The sequence below is a fragment of the Cricetulus griseus genome, chromosome X (genome assembly GCF_003668045.3).
Source record: "Cricetulus griseus strain 17A/GY chromosome X, alternate assembly CriGri-PICRH-1.0, whole genome shotgun sequence".
NCBI lineage: Eukaryota > Metazoa > Chordata > Mammalia > Rodentia > Cricetidae > Cricetulus > Cricetulus griseus.
In genome coordinates, this window is record NC_048604.1 from 5,564,008 (window position 1) to 5,589,183 (window position 25,176).

The following is a 25,176-nucleotide window of genomic DNA, read 5'->3' on the forward strand; positions in this document are numbered from 1 at the left end:
ACAAGGATTGGCCTTGAACTCATGGAGATCCACCTGCCTCTGCCTCCCTAGTGCTGGGATCAAAGGCATGTGCCACCACCGCCCAGCTTTATTTTTCTTTTTGACTCTGGTTTATTTCATCTGATTACCTCTTATTTAATTAATTTCCAAGAAAGTATCATGATTTCACTTATATTTATGGCTAAAGAAATTCTAGTGTGTGTATTCCACATCTATTTATCTTGCATGGAAACAAGACCAATTCAGCTTCTTACCTATTATGAGTAGTAAAACCATAAACAAGGAAGTGTGTCTAGTATTTTTACTCACAGTCCTTTGGGTATAGGACAAGAGCTACATTGGTTGATCATGTATATGTGATAGTTCAATCTGGGTTATATAAAGCTTCCTCCTTCATTCTCCTCACCTCAGCAATGTTTCTTTAATATGAGAGTCTTTCAAAGACCTTTAATTTGGATGTCCTAGATGAATAATAATGTTTAACACTATTAAATAATGTTTAATAATGGCCATTCATTTCCTTAGACAAAGTTTTATTGAGTTTGTTAGCCCATGTATTGATTGGATGATTTGTTTTATTCATGTTTAAATTTTATCATTCTTTATGTAGTTTAGCTATTAGTACTTTGTCTAATGTGTTGTTGGCAAGTATTTCTCCATCCTATAGACTATTCTTGACTTTGGCAGCTCTTCCTTTATTGTACAAAACCTTTTTTTGTCATTTTACTAAGAGTCTACATTTTATTTATTTTTAAAAATTTAAATTAGAAACAAGCTTGCTTCACATGTCAATCCTAGGTCCCTCTCCCTGCCCTCCTCCCCTGATCCTACCAACCATCCCAACCCCCACCCCATCCCCCCCTGCTCCCCAGGGAGAATGAGACCTCCCAGGGGTATGTCCAACGTCTGTCATATTATCCAGGGCAGAGCCTAGACCCTTCCCCATGTGTCCAGGCTGAGAGAGTATCCCTGGATATGGAACGGGAACCCAAAGTCCATTCATATGCCAGGGATAAATACTGATCTACTACCCGAGGCCCCATTGATTTCTGAGGCCTCCTCATTGACACCCATGTTCAGGGGGTCTGGATCAGTCCCAGCTATCAGTCCGAGGTCCTTGAGCAACCCCTTATTCAGGTTAGCTGTTTCTGTGGGTCTCTGCAGTGTGGTCTTGACCCCTTTGCTTATCACACCTCCCTCTCTGCAAATGGGTTCCAGGAGTTCAGTTCACTGTTTAGCTGTGGGTGTCTGCCTCTACTTCCATCAGCCACTGGATAAAGGCTCTAGGATGGCATATAAGGTAGTCATCAATCTCATTATTGGGGAAGGGAATTTAAGGTAGCATCTCCTCTGTTGCTTAGATTGCCAGTTGATGGCATCCTTGTAGATCTCTGGAAATCTCCCTAGTGCCAGATCTCTCCTTAAACCTATAATGGCTCCCTCTATTATGTTGTCTCTCATCCTGCTCTCCTCTATTCTTCCCCTGACTCAACCTTCCTGCTCCCTCATGTCCTCCTCTCCGTTCCTCTTCTCCCCTTCTCTTTCTGCCAGCTCCCTCTCCCATCCCCACATGCTCCCAATCAGCTCAGGAGATCCTGTCCCATTCTCCTTCTCGGGGTGTGGGGGGGACCATGCATATCTCTCTTAGGATCCTACCTGTTTCCCAGACTCTCTGGCGGTGGGATTGTAGGCTGGCAATCCCCTGCTCCATGTCTAAAACCTGTAAATGAGTGAGAACATATTACATTTGTCTATTTGTGACTTAGTTACTTCACTCAGGATGGTTTCTTCTAGTGCCATCCATTTGCCTGCAAATTTCAAGATTCCAATTTTTTTTCCCACTGTGTAGTACGCCATTGTGTAAATGTATAACATTTTCTCTATCCACTCTTCAGTGGAGGGGCATCTAGGTGGCTTCCAGGTTCTGGCTATTACAAATAATGTTGCTATGAATACAGTTGAGCAGTTGTCCTTGTTGTATGAATGTGGATCTTTTGGGTATACACCTAAGAGTGGAATTGTTGGATCTTGTGGTAGACTGACTGCCATTTTCCTGAGGAATCTCCATACTGATTTAAAAGGGTCTGTATAAGTTGGCACTCCCACCCTCAGTGGAGGAGTGTTCCCCTTTCTCTACATCCTCTCCAGCATAAACTGTCTTTGGTGTTTTTGATTTTAGACATTGTGACAGGAGTGAGATGGTATCTCAGAGTTGTTTTGATTTGCATTTCCCTGATAGCTAAGGATGTTGAGCACTTTCTTAAGTGTCTATCACCCATTTTAGACTCCACTATTGAGAATTGTCTATTTAGTTCTGTACTCCACTTTTTAATTAGATTATTTGGTGTTTTGAAGACTAGCTTCTTGAGTCTGTCTGCCCAGCCTCTGTACAGAAACTTTTATGTTAAGCCTTTTATCAATTCTTTATATTTCTTGTTGCTATTTGGTCCTTTTCAGAAACTTCTTGCTTATATCTGTGTCTTGAACTATATTTTTCCACCTGTTTTCCTCTATTGTTTTCAACTGTTAGGCCTTATATTAATGTGTTTGATATTGTGAATTGGGATTTTTATAGGATGAGAGATACTGATTCTGTGTTGAACTTTCAATAGCTTGTGCCTTGATAACTATTTTGTGCTCCCATAGCTTTAGGGTTTGGATTATTCTTGGTTTCCTAAATTCTTAAAGTTCATTATTTGTTCATTTGAGATTGCCCTATTTTTTTTAATGTTATACTTACATGTTTTCATACTTACACACATTCCTGACAGAACTGCTTCAGCTATATCCCAAATTTTCTGCTTTTGTTTTCAGCTTATTCTAAGAATTGTATACCTTCTATGATTTCTTCAGTGACTCAGTCATTATTCACAAGTATATTTTTGTTCTTTTTTGTTTTTTTGAGACAGGGTTTCTCTGTGTAGCTTTGGAGCCTATCCTGGCACTTGCTCTGGAGACCAGGCTGGCCTCGAACTCACAGAGATCCGCCTGCCTCTGCGTCCTGAGTTCTGGGATTAAAGGCGTGTGCCACCAATGCCCGGCTTCACAGGTATATTTTTCATTGCCCATGTATTTGGGGTTTTTCTTCCTATTAGTCTCTAGTTTTATTCCATTATTCTAATAATGCACAAAAGTTATTTTGATGACTTTCATTTGTTAAGACTTTCTTTGAAGGTTAGATAGAATGTGGTTTATTTTAGAGAAATTTCACAGTCTGCTGAAAGTTTTGCTCTGTATCTGCTGAATGTCATAGTCTATAGAAGCTTTTTAAGACCATTTGATCTTTAATGTGGTTTAACTCTGAAGTTTATTGATTTTGAATTTGGATAAACCATCTAAATATGAAGTCACCCACCTCTATTGTAGCTGTAAATTTCACAGCTTTTATGCCCTCCAGGATTTGCTGTTTCACTATATGAGACATAATGGATGCATTCCTGGATGTTATGTGTTCATGTGTTCTTCTCATGAAGTGTGTTATTGAATATTCTCTAATGATTGAGACGGTCTTTCTCTCTATATATTATACCTTTATGTATCTCCTGTACTGTTGGCATTATAGCCAACAACCGCCTTAGTTTGTGTTTGTCTGGCTGTCTTCACTTTTCCTCAAAATTAAATGATAGTTTTACTGGATCAATTTTGGTTGGGAGTTAACAAAAATTAAATATATTGTTCTATGTTTTCATGGCTTATGTAATTGCTGATAAGAGATTTCATGTTATTTCTATAATGTTGCCTTTGTAGAAAAGTGTCTTAATTTCTCTTCTGTTGCTGTTATATAATACCCTATTAAAGAAACTACTTAAGAAAAATGGCTTATTTGCTGACAGTTCACTACCAAAGTCCATAATGGTTCAGAAGTCGTAGCAACAGAAGTTTATCTCATTGAATCCACAGTCAGTAAGCAGAGGGCAGTGTATGTCTCCTACTACTCAGTTCTTGCTTTTTATAGCCCAGTATCCCATCCATGGAATAGTGATACCTATAGTGTACAGATCATCCACCTCAGTTAATACAAACAAGGTAGTCCCCACAGGCATGCCCAGAGGTCCATCTCCATGTGATTCTGGATTCTGTTAAGTAATTAAGACTAACCATCACAGCATATTTGCTTTTTCCCTCATAGTATTTAACATTGCTTATTTGCTTTATATTTTGACATTTGTTTATATTCATGTAGAGGGTTTCTTCTCTGGTCATGTATATAGAATATTAAATTCCTTGTATGTGAATCCATTTCTTTTTAAATTGTTTATTAAATATTTTTTACATTCCAATTCCAGTTCCCCTTCCTTCCTCTCCATCAGTCTCCCCCACTCCCCCCTCCCATCTGCTCCTCGAAGAGGGTAAGGCCTCCTCTAAGAAGTCCAACAAGTACCCATAATCTTGTTGAGGCAGGAACAAGGCACCTCTCTCCACCCCCCACACCCCTGTGTCTAGGCTGAACCAGGTATCTCTACACTAAGTCAGTTTGTACATTAGTGTTAATCTTCGTCCACTGCCAGCAGCCTCATATATTGTCCCAGTGGCGCCATTGTCACCTATATTAAGGAAGTCTACTTCCCCATTTGCAGGTTCCCCATTTGTCAGACCTAAGTCAGTGATTTCTCGCTATCTTGGCTCAGCTGATTCTGTGGGTTTCCCCATCATGGCCTGGACTCCTCTCTTCATATTATTGCTCCTCCCTCACTTCAATTGTACTCCAGGAACTTGGCCCATTGGTTAGTTTTGGATTTCTGCATCTTCTTCCATCTGTTTCTGGAAGAGGGTTCTACCTTCTCTGGGGTTGTGGATTCTAAGTTGGGTATCTTTTCCTTTATGTATAATATCCACTTATGAGTGAGTAATCCTAGATTTGTCTTCCTGGTTTTGGGTTATTCATTCAGGATGTTTTTTTTTAGTTCTGTCCATTTGCCTGTGAGTTTCAAGATGTCATTGTTTCTTATTGCTGAGTAGTACTCCATTTGTAAATATGCCACACTCTCTTTATCCATTCTTCAGTTGAGGAGCATCTAGGTAATTTTCAAAATCTGGCTATTACAAATAATGCTAATATGAACATAGTTGAGTAAATGTCCTTGTGGTGGAATGTGTCTCCTTTGGGTATATGGACAAGAGTGGAATTGCTGGATCTTGAGGTAGACTGACTCCCATTTTCCTAAGAAACCACCATACTGATTTCCAAAGGGGCTGTATGAGTTGTCATTCCCACCAGCTGTGAAGCAGTGTTCCCCTTTCTCCACATTCTCTCCAGCATAAACTGTCATTGGTGTTTTTTATTTTACCCATTGTGACAGGAATGAGATGGTGTCTCAGAGATGTTTTGAGTTGCATTTCCCTGATAGCTAAGGATTTTGAGCACTTTTTTAAGTGTCTTTCATCCATTTGAGACTACTTTATTGAGAATTCTCTATATAGTTCTATACCTCACATTTAAATTGGATTACTTGGTGTTTTGGAGACTAGCTTCTGGAGTTCTTTGTATGTTTTGGAAATCAGCCCTCTGTCATATATGGGGCTGGTGAAGATCTTTTCCCATTCTGTGGGCTGCTGTTTTTTTCTTGTTGGCTCTGTCCTTTTCCTTAGAGAAGCTTCTCAGTTTCAGGAGGTCCCATTTATTAATTGTTGCTCTCAGTGTCTGTGCTACTGGTGTTCTATTAAGAAGTGGTCTCCTGTGCCTATGAGTTCAAATGTATTTCCCACTTTTTCTTCATGAGGTCTTTGATCCATTTAGACTTAAGTTTTGTGCATGGCGATAGATATTGATCTATTTACATTCTGCTATATGTTGATAGCCAGTTATACCAGCACTGTTTGTTAAATATGTTTTTTTTCATTTTATATTTTTAGCTTCTTTGTCAAAAATTGGTTGTTCATAGGTTTGTGGGTTTATATCAGGGCCTTCAATTTGATTCCATTAGTCCACCTGTATGCTTTATGCCAATACCCAGCTGTTTTCATTACTATAGTTCTATAGTAGAGCTTGAAGTCAGGGATAGTAATGCCTCATGATAATCCATTTTGTGCAGGATTGTTTCAGCTATCTTGGGTGTTTTGTTTTTCCATATGAAGTTGAGTGTTGTTCTTTTAAGATCTGTGAAGAATTGTGCTGGGATTTGATGGAGATTGCATTGAATCTATAGATAACTTTTGGTAGGATTGCTGTTTTTACTATGTTGATCCTACCTATCCAAGAGCATGGGAAATCTTTCCATTTTCTGGTCTATTCTATAATTTCTTTCTTTAAAGACTTGAAGTTCCTGTTATACAAGTCTTTCACTTGTTTGGTTAGAGTTACCCCAATGTACTTTATGGTTTTTATGGCTATTGTAAAGGGTGGTGTTTCTCTGATTTCCTTCTCAGCATGTTGTCATCTGTTTATAGGAGGGCTACTGATTTTTTTGAGTTAATTTTATATCTGACTACATTGCTGATGGTGTTTATCAATTGTAGGAGTTTTCTGGTAGAATTTCTGGGTCACTTATATAAACTATCATATCATCAGCAATTAGTGACAGTTTGACTTCTTTTCCAATTTGTATCCCTTTGATCTCCTTTTGTTGCCTTATTGCTATAGCCAGAACTTTGAGTACTATGTTGAATAGATATGGAGAGAGTGCACAGCCTTGTCTTGTCCTGATTTCAGTGGGATCGCTTTTAGTTTCTCACCATTTAGTTTGAAGTTGGCTGTTGGCTGGCTGCATATTGCCTTTATTGTGTTTAGGAATGTTCCTTTTATCCCCGATTTCTCCATGACCTTTATCATGAAGGGGTGTTGCATTTTGTCAAAGGCTTTTTCAGCATCTAGTGACATGATCATGTGGTTTTTCTTTTTCAGTATGTTTATATGGTGGATTACATTGATGGATTTTCATATGTTGAACCATCCCTGCAACCCTGGGATGAATCCTACTTGGTCATGGTGGATGATTTTTCTGATGTTTTCTTGGATTTGGCTTGCCAGCATTTTATTGAGTATTTTTGCATCTATGTTCATGAGGGAAACTGGTCTGTAATTTTCCTTCTTAGTGTTGTCTTTGTGTGGTTTGTGTATTATGGTAACTGTAACCTCATAAAAAGTGTTTGGCAATGTTCCTTCTGTTTCTATTATGTGGAATTATTTGAGGAGTATTGGTATTAGATCTTCTTTGAGCATCTGTTAGAATTCTGCAATGAATCCATCTGGCCCTGGGCTATTTTCTTTGGTTGGGAGACTATTTATAACTGTTTCTATTTCCTTAGGGGTTATAGGTGTACTTAAGTTGTTTATCTATTATTGATTTAATTTTGATGTGTGGTACTTATTTAGAAAATTGTCCATCTCCTTAAAGTTTTCCAATTTTTTGGAGTACAAGTTTTTGAAGTATGAACTTATGATTCTCTGGATTTCCTCAGTGTCATTATGTCCCCATTTTTTGTTTATGTATTTGTTAATTTGGATATTCTCTGTCTTTTGGTTAGTTTGGATAAATGTTTGTCTATTTTGTTGAATTTTCTCAAAGAACCAACTCCTTGTCTCCTTGATGCTTTGTATTGCTTTCTTTGCTTCTATTTTATTGATTTTATCCCTTAATTGGACTATTTTTTTCTCTTTTTTATCAGGAAGAATGGACTATTTCTTATAGTCAACTCCTTCTGTGTATGTTTGCTTCTTTTTGTGCTAGCACTTTGAGTTGTTCTGTTACTTCACTAGGGAGAGATTTTTTTTCCAGCTTCTTTATGTAGGCATTTAGTGCTATGAACTTTCCCCTCAGCACTGCTTTCATTATGTCCCATATGTTTGGATATGTTGTGCAGTCATTTTCATTAAATTTTAGGAAGTCTTTTATTTATTTCTTTGTTTCTTCCTTGACCCAGAGGTGGTTCAGTTGGTCATTGTTCAATTTCCATGTGTTTGTGGTCTTTCTGAAATTAATGTTGCTGTTGAATTCCAACTTTTAACACTGGTGATCTGATAGGATACAGGGGGTTATTCCATTTTTTTTGTATATGTTGAGGTTTGCTTTGTTACCAAGTATGTGGTTTATTTTTGAGAAGGTTCCATGAGGTACTGAAGAAAAAGTATATTCTCTTGTGTCTAGGTGGAATGTTCTATAGATGTCTGTTAAGTCCATTTGAGTCATAACATCTGTTAGTTCCCTTATTTCTCTGATTGTGTCTGACAGATCTGTCCAGTGGTAAGGGTGGGGTGTTGAATTCTCCCACTATTAGTGTCTGGAGCTTGATTTGTGATTAAACCTTAGTAATGTTTCTTTGACAAATGCAGGAGCACTTTTGTTTGGGGCATAAATGTTCTGAATTGTGTTTTCTCTTGATGTTGTTTCCTGTGATGAATATGAAATGCCCTTCTGTTTCTTTTTTGATTGATTTTAGTTTGAAGTCTATTTTATTCGATATTGGGATAGCTACACCAACTTGTTTCTTAGGTCCATTTGATTGGAAAAATTTTCTCAACCGTTTATTCTGAGGTAACGTCTGTCTGTGAGGTTGAGGTGTGTTTATTGTATGCAGCAGAAGGATGGATTTTGTTTTCATATCCAGTCTGTTGGCCTGTGTATTTTTATAGGTGAATAGAGAGCATTTATATTAATGGATATTAATGACCAGTGATTGCTAGTTCCTGTTATTTTTGTTTTTGTTGTTGGTGATGGCATTGTATGTTCAGTTCCCTTCTTTGGGATTTGCTGCTGTAAGCTCATCTATTTCCCGTGTCCTTGTGGACATAGGTGATTTCTTTGGGTTGGAGTTTTCCTTCTAGTAATTTCTCTAAGGCTGGGTTTGTGGATATGTGTTATTTAAATTTGGTTTATCGTGGAATATCTTGTTTTCTCCATCTGTTGTTATTGATTATTTAAATTTGGTTTTATCATGGAATATCTTGTTTTCTCCATCTGTTGTTATTGAAAGCTTTTTTTGCGTTAAGTAGTCTGGGTCCGAATCCATGGTTCCTTATTGTCTGCATAACATCTGACCAGCACCTTCTGGCTTTCATTGTTTCCATTGAGAAGTCAGGTGTAATGCTGATATTTCTGCCTTTATATGTTAACTGGCCTTTCTCTTTTGCAGCTCTTAATATTCATTCTTTATTCTGTATGTTTATTGTTTGATTATTATGTGGTGGGGGGCTTTTTGAGGGGCAGTTTATTTGGTGTTTTGTAAGCCTCTTGTATTTTCATAGGGTACCTCTTTAGGTTTGGAAAGTTTTCTTCTATGATTTTGTTGAATATGTTTTCTGTGCCTTTAAGTTAGACTTCTTCTATTCCTATTATTTTTATATTAGGTCTTTTCATGGGTGCCCCATGGTTTCCTGCATGTTTTGTGTTAAGGATTTGTTGGATTTAAATTTTTCTTTGACTGATGAATCTATTTCCTTTATTGTATCTTCAATGTCAGAAATTCTCTCTTCTATCTCTTGCATTTTGTTGTTTATGCTTGCATTTGTGGTTTCTGATCGTTTACCCAGATTTTCCATTTTCAGAATTCCCTTGCTTTGTGTTTCCTTTATCACCTCTATTTCAGATTTCATGTCTTGAATCATTTCCTTCACTTGTTCGATTGGTTTTCTTTATTGACATCTTCCAATTTTTGTTTGTCTTTTCCTCCACTTCTTTAAGGAGATTTTTTATTTCCTCTTTAAGGGCCTCAATCTTCCTCAAAAAGTTATTTTTAGGTCATTTTCTTCTACTTCATGTGTGCTGGGAAGTCCAGGTCTTGCTGTTGTAGCAAAACTAATTTCTAGTGGTGCTGTATTGTTCTTTATATTGTTGAGTGAGTTCTTACCTTGTCTATGCATCTCTTCTTCTAGTCAGTAAAGGTGGAGCTTGTGCTTCAGGAGTTCTCTCTCCAATTGTTATAGTTGGGGGCTGTGGCTCCACTGACTGCTCATTTGGGCACAAGAAGAGCAGAGCTTCTGGTGAACGCTCCTCCTGGTGGAAGTGGGCCCAGTGCTCAGGCGGTCACTCCTTGAGGTGCAGGTGGGGCTATAGCTCTGTTGGAAGTTCTTCCCATTCGAGGTCTAGGTGTGGCTGAGTTGATAGAGTAGCAGGGTATCTGCCACTGAGAAATGACTGTGGATGCTGGCGGGGACACAGGTGCTCTTTCCCAGAGGAACATTTTGTGATAGTTTCTGGAAGCTACTGCTGGAAACTGATGCTGTCATTTCACCTGGTGATCATTCCTCGCTCCTGGGGCTGAGGTGGGGGCCTCGATTCTGCTCCCAGGTCTGGGGCTCATGGCTCCCTTGATGCTGCTTGGAGCCTGAAGCTCAAACCTCACTCTGATGCTGCTGCTTCCGGCCCGAAACTCAGGCCTACCTCTGCTGCTGCTCCTGGGTCTGAGGCTTGTGGCTCCTTCGATGTTGCTCAGGGCCTGAAGCCCTGATGCTGTTCTGAATCTATTTCTTAATTCAGCTTCCTTTGCTAGAATATTTCTGGGAAATTTTCTACTGGCATTTTACTGTGTACATTCCATATTCCTTTATTCTTTCTCTTAGCTGCTTTTTCTGTCCCATGGATTCTTAGGTTCTGTCTCTTGTCTGTGTCTCAGAATTCTTGGATATCATGTTTATGTTCATTTGTGACTTATTTATCAATGTTTGAATTTATAATAGTATTTACTTACTATTGTCTTACACTGAGGGGGGATTAAGGAAGTCCATTTAGACATGTTCACCTCAGAGCACTGGGGGTGCTAAAACAGCTGACATGGATATCATTGAATTTATCCACAGCAAATGGGAGGCTGATGGTTGGTTAAAAAATGTAACCTGCCCACACCTATGTCAGTGATTATGATGTGGGAAGGTTAATTTGATTCAGTTCCAAGACTGCTTGCCTAGCATGCGTAAAATCCTAAGTTTGATTCACAGAAGCACATATAAACCAATAGTGATGACGCATATCTATAATCCAAGCAATAGGGAGATGAGGAGGAGGAGGAGGATCACAAACTCAAGGTTATTCTTGGCTACACGATAAAGACAAGGCTAGTGAGACCCTGTGAGACCCTGTATCGAAAAATTGCAAATTCTTAACTTCTTTTTTTCCATTTCTTATTTGAATTAGAAATAAGATTTTTTTACATGTCAATCCCAGTTCCCTCTCCCTACCCACCTCCCCTACCACCACCCCTAACTAAAACCTTACCTTACACTTTCTGCTCCCCAGGGAGGGTGAGGCCTTCCATAGGGGGGTCTTAAGAGTCTATCGTATCCTTTGAGATAGGGCCTAGGCCCACCCCCGTGTGTCTTGGCTCAGGGAGTATCCCTCTATGTGGAATGGGCTCCCAAAGTCCACACCTATGCTAGGGATAAGGACTGAACTACTACAGGAGTTCCCGCTTCTGAGGTCTCCTCACTGACACCCTCATTCCTGGGGTCTAGATCAGTCTCATGCTGGTTTCATGGGTATGTTCAAACTAAAATCAATCACAAGAGATGAAGAAGGGCATTTCATACTCATCACAGGAAAAATCCATGAAGATGAAGTCTCAATCCTGAACATCTATGCCCCAAATACGAAGGCGTGGGGAATTTTTAAGGGGCAGCAGACTCATGGGGAGCCCTTTCTCTCTGGACTCCCTAGCTTGCTGCCTCTGGGCACGCTCTGGCTTGTGCTTGGCAGGTATTACTTGAATAAAGATATCTTAACCTATAACTTCACATTATAGTTCAGGCTTCCATACTGAGGTCAGTACATCTTTGAAGTATACTGGTTGATTCAGTTCGGTAGTTTTTTCCATAGTCCAGTGTCTTTCTGCAACTGTTTGTCCTTTGTCATTGGCATTAAGAAAATTAGATCTATCGTAACAGCCCTCTAGCATTTTCATGAAGATGTTTTTATGGTCATTCTCATCTGCTTCATCTGCTTTGTGGTGTTCAGGTCTTGGTGGTGTAGGGTCTCTATTCTCTGGTGGTGTCATATTGGTATTTCTGTTGTTGAATGTGCTTTTATATTGTCTTCTTCCCATCCTTTCTTTGGGAGGGTGTAGCAGGAGTCTCTTCCTGTCCTGGTGGGTGTGGGACCAAGGTTCCCTTCTGGTAGATGCAAACAGATCCAATACTCTGATGTCTGTCCTCTACTCATGGATGGAGGCAAGACTGGTACTGGGGCCTTGGCAATCTCTGGGTGTGTTGGATCCCACCGAATTCGAATCCCGGGAGCAGTCCCCCGGCCTCAGATGTCCCCGAGCAGGGCAGCAGGGGCTGGACTGGAGACAGCCCCTAGACCACCTGGATCCAGTGGATGGAGGCAGGACTGTTACCGGGGATTTGGAAGTCTCTGGGTATGTTGGCTCCTGAGGGAATGGGATCCTGTGAGCAGTCCCCCAGCCTCAGGTGTCCCCTAGCAGGGCAGCTGAGGCTGGACTGGAAACACCCCTTATACCACCCTTATACTACAGTGGATGGAGGTGGAACTGGTGACTTGGAAGTCTCTGGGTGTGTTGGATCCTATGGAAATGGGATCCTGTGAGCAGTCCCCCAGCCGCAAGTGTCCCCGAGCAGTGCAGTACCACATTTTTAACCTCTATAGCATTGAATTGGAAGAATTCACACATGAAATTTTAAAATGTGTTTGTAGCTATTTGATGATGGCAAAGCATTACTTGCCTTTTTTTTTTCTGCTTGACTAACTCTCAGACTGGAGGAATTGGACAGCACACATGATTCATCTACTGTAGTGATCTCCAGAGAACAATTTTTGTGTATATTTGGTGAACAGGAGAAATAGAAAAACAGTCTTTAGCAATTATTTGTTGTCTTTTTCTCAAGTACATTTTATAACATCAACTGGTAAAGCATGTGTTGAAAGTCACTGGTGTTGGTTTTTAGATGGCAATGGCAAATGTTGTCTTAAATTGTTATGAATTGTGAGTTCCAACTCCTTCAAAATATTGTACAACATATCACTCAGATAATCCTAGAGCAATTACTACTAATAACCCTTCACACAGTTCCTGAAATAGAATGTAGAGATAAATGAAAAGCATCTCCATTCTGTGTTTCCTTCCTGAGTTTGTATTAAACATTCCTTTGTTCTTCTTCTCAGTTTTTCTACTAGTCCATGTATCCATGAACACTAAATTTCCTAGCTTTTCCTATTTGAACTCTAAATAAATTATTCCCCTAGAATTTCTGTTATGTTTCTTTTTTTACCTTGTCTTTTTTGAGATTTTCTATGCTGATGTTTACTTCTATACTTCATTTTTCATATATGTGACATTATACTTCCCAAGAGTTTCACCTCACATGGTGCATAGTCAGTACACAGCAAACCATGATGCAGGGCAAGTATCACATGAATAAGCTACAGCTCATCTGTTTGTTCTAGTAGTGATAAATCATTTGGTTATTTACAGTTTGGGCCTATCTGGTGTTCGGCTCTCGTGAGTACTTTTCGGTGGGTTTTTATAGTACAAGTATTTTTAGGGCAAATACTTAAAAATATAATTGCTGGGTTGTAGAGTGCACTGGGTTCCAATTTTTACATGTTGTGGATCAAATGAGTACTATTCTCTGTAGGCTTTGGTATTTGGATACATGGCCCAGTTGGAGGTGATGTTTGGAAAGGTTTAAGAGGTGTAGAATTGCTACAATAAGTATACTATTAGGGTCTGGTTTGGAGTGCTTAACACCTCACACTACTTTCAGTTTGCTCTTTCTGCCTCCTGCTTACAGATGAGGATGTGAAATCTCAGCTTTTTGCCCCAGCAACCCTTTCTGCTGCTTGTTGCCATGTATTTCCACCCGGATGGAATCTTACCTCCTTGCAACCATTAAGCTAAATAAAATGTACGTTCTATAAAAAGCTGCCTTTGGGCATGGTGTCCTATCATAGGAACAGAAAAGTAACCAATACAGCAAGTCATTTTAAGATATTTTCCAAAATGGTTGTTCTTTTCAGGCCTTAAAGGTACAAGAAGTTTGAATATACAAAGGATTTATTAGGAAAAATTTCTATGAAAGCTAAAAGTGAGGGGGATGTGTAAAAGTGGAAAAATTTGGGGCCTTAATGCAGTCTATCTCTGTGCCAATAGAGGGGATGACTAGCACAGTTTTCTGTCTGACAGTGGAATGGCATGGATTTACACTTCCACCAGCAACATATGGATGCTGCTGTTTTCAACATCCTCCTGACAGTCTTGTAAGACTTTGTAAATCTTTGCCAGTGTTTTTGTATGTGAAATGATATGCCATTGTGGTTTTAATTTTTCATGAATTATTTAAATTAGCATTCAGTATAGTCAGCTTAAGTTATGGAATGTTCTTGTGTATGTGTTCCTCTTTCCTGATGCCCTTCCCTGCTTCCCTGTGCCTCTTGTACTCCTCTGGTGGTTTCCTTCCTTCCATATAGCACCTCCTTTTGTATTCATGCCACATGGATTCCATTGTCCTTTCTACACTCTCTAAAGAGCTCTTCCTTACCTCTTATAATTCATTTCTAGTTTTATGACCTACACACACACACACACACACACACACACACACACAACACACACACGTATACACATATATACCAATACACACATTCCCACATACATAGCTTATTAAGTTCTTTTGTGTGGTTTTCATATATATATATATATATATATATATATATATATATATATATATATATGTATATATATATATTTCCATCCTCCCATACCCAATCCACTCCCCAGGGAGGGTGAGGCCTTCCATGAGGGATCATTTAAATCTGTCAAGTCTGTGTATCTAGGCTAAGAAAGTATCCCTCCATGGGAAATGGGCTCCCAAATTCCGTTCTTGCACTAGGAATACATCCTGGTTCCACAGCCAGAGATCCCATAGACTGCCCAGTGCTCCTAACTGACACCTACATTCAGAGGACCTGGTTTGGTCCTATGTTGGTTCCTCAGCTGTCTTACTGGGGTCCATGAGTTCCCACTTACCCGAGTCAGGTGTTTCTGTGGGTTTCCCCAGCTTTGTCTTAACCCCTCTGTCTCTCACTCCTCCCTATCTGAAACTGGATTCCAGCAGTTTGGCTCAGTGCTTGGCTGTGGATCTCTGCTTCTGCTTCCATCAGCTACTGGATAAAGGTGCTTTGATTGGATTTAAGGTAGTCATCATTCTCATAATAGGGGAAGGGCATTTAAGGTAGCCTCTCCACTTCTGCTTAGATTTTGGTTGTGGTCATCCTTGTGGATCTCTGTACAATTCCCTAGTGCCAGATTTCTCTTTAAACCTATAGTCACTCCCTCTATTGATGTCTCTTTTCTTGTTCTCCTCTATTCCTCTCCCCACTCAATCTTCCTGCTCCCTCATGTTCTCCTCCCCCTCCTCTTCTCCCCTCCTTATTTTCCTACTTCTCTCTCCCCTCCCCCACACTCCCCATTTGTTCAGGGGCTCTTGTCCCTTTCTGCTTCACCGAAGGACTGTGTATGTCTCTCTTATGGTACTCCTTGTTTCCTAGTTTCTCTGGAGGTGTGGATTGTAGGCTGGTAATCCTTTTCATTATGTCTAGAATTCATATATGACTGAGTACATACCATCTTTTTCTTTATTTGACTGAATTACCTCACTTAGGATGGTTTCTTCTCGTTCCATCCATTTGCCTGAAAATTTCAAGATTCCATTGTTTTTTTTTTCCTGCTGAGTAGTACTCCATTGTTTAAATGTACCACATTTTCTCTATCCATTGTTCTGTTGAGGGGCATCTAGGTTTCTTCCAGGTTCTGGTTATTACAAATAATGCTGCTATGAACATAGTTGAACAGAAGTCATTGTTGTATTAATGTGCATCCTTTGGGTATATGCCTAAGAGTGGAATTGCTGGATCTTTGTTTTCTGCTTAATTTACATTTATTTGAAATAATTAATACTTTCATTGCTATTATTGGTATGGGATCTTGGATATAATTCAAGCTGGCTACAAAATTACAATATTCCCCTTCAGCCTCTCAGCTGATGGGGGAATGTCCTTCCGTAAATAAGTTTCTCTTTTTTTCTGTACCCCATTTTTTTATTTAAACTAGAAACAAGCATGCTTCACATGTCAGTTGCAGCTCCTTCTCCCTTCCCTCCTTCCCCATCCCCCACCCCATCCCTCCTTCACTACCTAAGGAGGGCAAGTACACCCATGGAGGATCATCAAAGTCTGTCCAAGGCAGGGCCTAGGCCCTCCCCCATGTGTCCAGACTGAGGTTGAGTTGGGGGAAGAATAGTGGAGAGCAGGATGAGAGATATCATAATAGAGGGAGCCATTATAGATTTCAGGAGAGTTCTGGCTCTAGGGAGATTTCCAGAGATCTGCAAGGATGACACCAATTAGCAATCTAAGCAATAGTGGAGAGGGCTACCTTTAATGCCCTCCCCTGATAATGAGATTGACAACTACCTTATATGCCATCCTAGAGCCTTCTTCCAGTGGCTGATGTAAGCAGAGGTATACACCCACAACTAAACACTGAACTGAACTCGTGGAATCTAGTTGCAAAGAGGGAGGAGAGATGAGCGAAGGGGTCAAGACTGAGCTGGTGAAACCCACAGAAACAGCTGACCTGAACAAGGGGGAGCTCATGGACCCAGACTGATGGCTGAGAGGCCAGCATGAGACTGATCCAGACCCACTGAACCTTGGTGTCAATGATGAGGCCTCAACAATCTATGGGGCCTCTGTTAGTGAATCTGTATTTATCCCTGGCACACAAATGGAATTGCTGGATCTTGAGGTAGACTGGTTCCCATTGTCTGGAGAAACTGCTATACTCATTTCCAAAGTGGATGTACAAGTTTGCACTCCCACCAGCAATGGAGAAGTGTTCCCCTTTCTCCACATCCTCTATAGCATAAACTGTCATTGGTGTTTTTGATTTTAGCCATTCTGGCTGGTGTAAGATGATATCTCAGAGCTGTTTTGATTTGCATTTCTCTGATGGCTAAGGTTGTTGAGCACTTAAGTGTCCTTCAGCCATTTTAGATTCCTCTATTGAGAATTCTCTGTTTAGTTCTGTACTCCACTTTTTAGTTGAATTATTTGTTGTTTTGGTGGCTAGCTTATTGAGTTCTTTGTATATTTTGGAAATCAGTCCTCTGTCAGATGTGGGGTTGGTGAAGATCTTTTCCCATGCTGTAGGCTGCCGTTTAGTCTTGTTGACAGTGTCTTTTGCCTTACAGAGCCTCTTAGTTTCAGGAGGTCCCGTTTATTAATTGTCATTCTTAGTGTCTATGATACTGTGCATTTTGTTCAGGAAGTGGTCTCCTATGCCAATTCGTTCAAGCGTGTGTGGTTTTCTTCTATTGCACTACAAGTACTTTCTGTAATTGATTTGTAAGAGCCTATCATGTCTTTTGAAAACTGGTGATTTATAGATGATATATGTTATGAATATATTCACTATACTTTCCCCACCTTCTTCTACTCTGCTTTTTACAATTTTCATAAATTAAATATGGAGTTCCATGTATTTGAATTTCCTAAGCATTTTCAGATAGCTTTTATCTTTTTAAGTTGTACATTTTTCCACAGAGAGTTTATAGTGATATGATACTAATGTTTTTCTAAAACCTTGGATACTTTTACAGATCACATTTAATCTGTAAGGTGTTAGGGTGTTTTTGGTATGCTTTAAAACTGGTATTCAATTTTACATATTTGCTCATGTGAATAACTATCATGCCAATACTATTTATTAAATTGTCTTCTACCAGATGGTAGAGAGAGCTTATTGTGTCACTTATCAATTCAATATATGTGAGGGTTGCATTTGAGAATCTCATTCTGTTCCAATAATACTTTACTCCAATGTCAGTTTACATTCATATATTATAGCTTATATTGTGTCTTGATATTAACTGGGTAAGTCTCTCTACCTTGTTCATTTTTATGAATGTGGACTATGTTAAGAAATTTGTTCTTTTCACCAGGCAGTGGTGGCTCAACCCTTTAGTCCCAGAACTTGGGAGGCAGAGACAGGTGGATCTCTGTGAGTTCGAGACCAGCCTGGTCTACAAGAACTAGTTACAGGACAGTCTCCAAAGCCACAGAGAAACCTTGTCTCGAAAAACCAAAAAAAAAAAAAAAGAAAAGAAAAGAAAAAAGAAAAAAGAAATTTGTTCTTTTCATACAATATTGATGTTCAGTTTTATTTCCCCTGAGGGAAAATTTTAGGGTTTTTATTTGACTTACTAGGAATCTCCAGATCAATTTAGGGAGAATTAAATCATTATAATACTCATACATCTTATCCAAGGACATAATCTATTCCTGTTTATTTACTTTGCACAAATAAATGTTTTTAAACGAAGTTTTTCTGTAAATCATTTAAACATTTTTTTCATGTATATTTCCATTAGTGCTTTCAGATTAGAGTTTTGAGAGCTAATTGCACTGTTAAGACTATTTAGGAAACCATAGAGTAGTTTCCATTTGCATAATTAATAACTATGGATATTTATGTTGCTTGAAATTAGAATGTATTCTATTTTTAAGCTGAAGTCTCTTTACTTTGTAGCACAAGCTTGACTAGAGCTCTACATGTAGCTTAGGCTTGCCTTCAACTAATAATCTCCCTGCCTCATCACAAGTTCTGAGATTACAGGTATTTGCTGTGACCCATTCCATTTATAGATGGTCATACTCTAGTCACACTACCTTAAATAATCTATGCAGGGCAAAGCATCAAAGTACCAATGATGAACCAGTGAGATTTCTTAGTAAAGACTATTGCTTCTAAGCCTGATGAACTGAGTTCAATACCTGGAACACATACATAATGGGAAACCAAAACCAGCTCCTGCAAGTTGTCCTCTTACCTTCACATGTATGCTATGACACATACCTACTGCAATACGCATAGTGTATGTGTGTGCTCACATACAAATAAATGAAACAATTAAAAATAGCAATGACATTTTCACAGAACTACAAAAACACTAAAATTCACACAGAAGCACAAAAGACTCCCAATAATCAAAATACTCTTATATATAAGGAACAGTGCTGGAGACATATTATTGCTGTTTTCACAACATGCTGCAGAACCATAGTAACCAAAACAATATAGACCAGTGAAACAGAAGATAGATCTTAGAAATAAATCCACACATCCAGATCTGCTGATTTACAACAAACATTTTACAAAAGGATAGAACAATTGTAAGAGCCTGGAAACTGGGGGTGCTGTTGTAAAATAGTGTCTTCTGTATACAACGGGACTGGTGCACCAGTGAGCTCTCAATAGCTATGGTTGCTTATATAAACCTCACAAGAACATACCAGAGTTCATTTGTGTACTAGGGGTAAATATGGATCCACTACCAGTGGCTCATAGATTGTCCAGATCTCCAAACTGACATCCCCGATCAGGAGGTCTGGAACAGTCCTATGCTGGTTTCCCAGCTATTAGTCTGGGGTCCATGAGCAACCCCTTGTTTAGGTCAGCTCTTTCTGTGGGGTTCCCTAGCCTGGTCTTGACCCCCTTGCTCATCACTCCTCCCTCTCTGCAACTGGATTCCAGAGTTCAACTCAGTGTTTAGCTGTGGGTGTCTGCTTCTGCTTTCATTAGAGGAATACTCTCTCAGCCTAGACACACGGGGGAGGGTCTAGGCCCTGCTCCAAATGACATGACAGACATTGAAGACCCCCATGGAAGGTCTCACCCTTCCTGGGGAGCAGAAAGGGGTTAGGATAGAGGATCAGTGGGGGGCAGGGAAGGAAGGGAGGGAGAGGGAACTGGGATTGGCATGTAAAATAAGCTTGTTTCTAAGTTAAATTAAAACGAAAAAGGATCATACCAGTTAACATACCAGTATGGGTGAGATGGTTCACAAAAACCCCACCTCTAGTTGTATAGCTATAGGAAGTTGTTAGCTGCTATGGGACAGAGAAGTTATTTTCTTTAGGGAAAAGCCCCATGATAGGTTTGATATGCCCCAGTGGTCAGTACATTTGCATATGCATATAGGTATCACACTAATTCAACTCAAAGATATATATGTATATATCTGTGTATACATATAAAGATGACAGATACATTATAATATATCACACTTATAAATATATATCTATGCGTAAATTACATATAATTAGAACAAGACAAGGATTTGAGAGGTAGATATGAAGGGGCCTAATAAGAATTGTAGGGATACAGAACTAGATATGATCATAATGCATCATGTTCATGCATGAAACTCTCAAAAATAAGGAATATATAATTGGGAGAGGACGATGTCTTCAAAAAAAATGGTCCTGGGAAAACTGTATATATGTAGATGATTCGAACTAAGACCTTATCATTTCTTCTGTATGAAAGTCATCTAAATGGATTGAAGGCTTAATGAAAGATCTGACATCTTAAAAGTAGTAGGAGAAAACACAAAGAACATGCTGTAAGACAGTGGCACAAGCCATGATTTCCAGACTAAGACTCCCATAGCTCAGGATCACAATCAAATATTGCTCCACAAGGGAAACAATAGACAGGGTGAAGATTGACCCTTCAGAATGGGAAGAAATCTTTGCCAGATGTTCATGTGATGTGGAGGGCTAATATCCAGAATATATCAAGAACTAACAAACTCCAACAACACAAAACAAAACAAAACAACTCAGTAAAAATGGACAAGTGCTATTATTAGACACTTTTCAAAAGAAAAAGAACAAATGCCAAAGAGGAGATGCTAAGCTAAAATTGTCATAATATGTCTTTAAAATGGGAACTCCTGCTACATTTTTGCCCATTCTCATCTCAAGCTTTCCACTATCATAGGAGAGGATTTTTATTCCTACTGTTCTCTTGATTCCATCTCAATCTATTTTCTTATAACTTCAACAGTATTGATTGTGTGCTTATATTATAAAGCATATCTTCTCAATGATAAGTTTCTTCTTGTCTTAATTATACTTAAAATTCATCCAATTAACTATTGAAGGCTTCTGATTCTAGTGTAACATTGAATTACAGAGACCGATTTGGGGTCCAGATACCCAAAATAATATAAAAAGGATAGGATTTATAACAGTGCTTTCTGAGATTGGGCAATATGGAACGAAGGACCTTAATATCAGAAAGGTGGCCAATTATTAGAGATAGTTATACACTGCCAACTGAGTGTAGATGTTAATACCATCTAAACTATCTCTTCAACAAAACTAGAATTGTGTTCAATTGGATAGCTGTGTAATATGGTATATGCAAGATAACATATAAAAGTACCTGTTACACTTAGCTAAAATGTTTTCTAATAATGATTGCAAAGACACTTTAAAATATTTATATTGTAGTTTTGAGACAATAATGTAATTACACCATTTCCTCCTTAGCTTTCCTCCTTCCAAACCCTCCTGTGTATTTCTCCTTGCTGTCTTTAAAATTAATGATCTGTTTTTTTTCACACATTGTTATATACATGTAAGTATCTGTGTAAATGTATATTACTGAATGTGTAAATCCAAAACAGAAAAGTTTCAGCATGCAAAAACTGAAAGAATTCATCACCAACAGAATTTCACTAGAATACATTTTATTTTATTTATTTAAATTCTTTAATTACTACTCATATTTACATATCCATCCCCCAATTCTCTCACCCTTCCATCCTCCCATGTTCCCCACCAACCTCCCCAACCTACTGATCCCCCCCCCCCGCCCCTGACTCTTCCCCAGGATAGTGAGGCCCTCCACCAAGGACCTTCCGAGTCTGTCATATTGTTTGTGGGAGGGCCTAGGCCCTACTTGCTGGATCTGGGCTGCAATATTTCTTCTCCCCTCTCCCTTTTGGCAGCTGAGGACTGAATCTCAGACCTTGTGCCAGCTAGGCAAGCACTATACCACTGAGGTAAATTCTCAATCCCAAGGATTTTTTTCTAACAGAAGGAAAATTGTAACAGATGTAAAGCTAGATCTACAGAACAGATGACCAACATAGGAAAGTTTAAAAACATGATTAATTTGGTTGATGTTTTCTTCTTATAACCTTCCTAAAATATAATTGAATATTTAAGTAAAAAATGTCAATATACAGGCCAGGTGTTGATGGTGCATGCCTTTAATCCCAGCACTTGGGAGGCAGAGGCAGTTGGATCTCTGTGAGTTTGAGGCCAGCCTGGTCTACAGAGCAAGTGCCAGGATAGGCTCCAAAGCTACTTAGAGAAACCCTGTCGGCTTATTAAATATGAAAGAACAGGAAGAATGATAACAAAATAAAAAAGGAAGAGGGAATTAAAAGTATACTCTAGAACTATGAATTCTAATTAGAATGAGTTCTCAAGCTGTACTCAAATTGGTGATATCTGTATAGGAAATGCTGAAAAATTAAAGTTATATGCCATAAATCAGTCCCCAAGTAAACACTACAGTAACTTGTTATAATAAGTAAGCAAACCAAAGTTACAAAAATCATAAAAATGCTCAATTATTTCATAAGAAGTTAGAAAAAGAGCACTAACAACTGGATGGGAAAGATATAATACAAATACTAGTTAAACTAAATTTAAGCACAGCCATATTAATAATCAAGTTAAGTGTTAGTTATAGTGGATCATTAATACTTGTCAAAGTAGATTGCAGAACAAATGATATTAAAACAGAGAAGCAATATAATTTCATGATTTTAAAAGGGGTAAATTCATTAAGAGGACATAAGAATGTTATGGGCCTTAGTAACCAGAACTTCAAAATTCAAGCAAGAAAAACAGATTATTTCAAAGAGAAATTCAACAATTCACAGTTACATATTTCAACATTCCTCTGTTAATAATTGACAGAGGCAGTAGACAGAAAATCAATGCAATTTTGGGGGGGTTGAACAGCACTCTCACCTAATCTAACCTAATTGACATTTATGAAACATTCCACTCCATGACAGCAAAATACAGATTCTTTTTCAGTGCACACATAATGCTTATGAAAGTAAATCATATATTAGGTCATGGATTTCAACCATATAAATTATGTTGTCTGACAAGAATGGAACTAAATTAGAAGTTTGTGGTGGAAATTAGAACTGGAAAATCTTAAGCAATTTGCAAGTAAACACCATATTTCTAAATAGCTAATTAGTTAAAGATCAACCAAAAGAGGAATTATGAGGTACATAAAGTTAAATAACAACATTACACTAACATTTTGAGATACAGTTCAGGTAGAACCTTCAGGATTAGTCTAACATCTGAAAAAGAGTCAATGAGATCTATCATGCTAATGAGATATCAAACAAAAGTTATTACCTCAGTAGATACATAAAAAGCAGATGACTAAATCTTTGGTGAGCTAAATCTTTAAATAGTAAAGTGGAAGTTCTCACTAGTATAATAAATTGAAATAAAAAGGTATCTAGATGTGAATGAAAATTAGAAACATCTTTTTTGCCATTGGTTCTGTAAGAATAGATACTATGTAAATAATATTATAACTAATACATGAATTTAACAGGTGCAAGGTGCATGTGCAACATTCATGACAGCTCTGTGCAGTAGTGAAGATGAACATAATTGAAGCTAAGAAAGCAGTATTGTTTATGATAGCATCAAAAATCTATGGGCTTATATTTGACAAAACATGGAAAATCAATTTGCATATATTGTCATCGTAACAATATTAAGCTCTCTGGTTTTTGAATATGAATAATCTTTCCATTTCTTTAGTCCTTTAATTTCTTTTTACAATGCACTGTAGTTTTTACATTGCATTTCTGAACTCCTTTTGTTAGATTTATTCCTAAATATTTTATTCTTTATACTATTTTAGAAATGGAATTTCTTAATTTTATTTTCACATTGTTCATCACTCATATAGAGAAGTACAATTGATTTTTGTGTATTAATATTTTACTCTACAAAATTGCTAAAGCCATTTATTATCTCTAATAGTTTTTGTGTGGATTCCTTTCAATTTTCTATATGTAAAATCCTTTTATGTTCAAACAAGGGTAGTTTCATCTCCTTTCTGGATGCATCATATTTTATTTTCTTGCTGAACTGCTCAGTTCAGAAATTCTCATGCAATGTGGGCTAGAAATAGAGCAAGTGATCATCCTTTACTTATTCCTGATCTTAGAAGAAAATCATTGCCTCTCATCATTATGTATGATATCATCTGTAGGGTTTTATGGATACATTTTTATTAAGTTGATAAAGCCCCATTATATCCCAATGTCTTGAGAAATTTTTCACAAAATATTCTGTAGTTAATATTTTGCCCCACTCTTCAGTTCATACACAGGAATTCTGCTTCACAGTGTAGTGAAACTAAGACACTGGGAATGTAGTTTTGCCACAATGGTGTAGCTCACTAGTTTCCTTATAAAAATAGGACTCAGAAAAATCTTACTCTCTTTATACTATGTGATAACACAATGAGAAGATATTATTGGGCAACCAGGAAAAGATCTCATGTGAATTCTACTGTACTTATACCCAACAACTGGAGTTTCCTCTTCCAAGCATTTTTTCCCAAGTGAGAAGCAAATTTCTGTTGTTCATAAGCTACTTAGTATGTGGGGGTTTGTTATAGCAAGCCAAAATTGCTAAGACATGAAAATATTTCAACATTTTTACCCAGTGGTGTTCCTGTGTCTATGAAGATGACTGTGGTTTCCTTTATTTTATTGGTGGGTTTATTACATTTATGGTAAATCTACTGTACATTCCTCTAACAAATTCTTATTGATTGTGTTTTGCATTTCTTTCTATAACTTGCTGTATTAGGTTTACTAGCATTTTTGGTATTTTCTATTTTTATCTTTCTAAGTATTCCTCATACATATCTTCAGAAAAGCGTTGTCTTCACTTGCTGTCTGGACTTTTCACTTCTTATTCTCTTATCAACTCACTGTCATAATCATGCCATTCCACTGAACTGTCCTAGACAAGATTATCTGTATGCTTGGGTCATTAAACCCAAGGAATACTATTAAGCCCTTGTATTACCTGATGTATCAAGTGTTGGGCATAGCTGACTACTCTTTATCTAGAAATATTTTCTTTCTTTTATGTTTATTACACTATACTCTTCTGCTTTTTCTCCAGTGTTAGTGGTTGACTTTCTTCAACTGTTTTTGGTTTTTTATTATTATTGATATTATTTACTTTATTTTATTTTTTGTTTTCGTTTTTCTTTTTTATTTAAAGTAGAAATAAGATTGTTTTACCTGTCAATCCCAGTTCCCTCGCCTTCCTCTCCTCCCATGCTTTTTGACATTTTATTTTTTAAAAA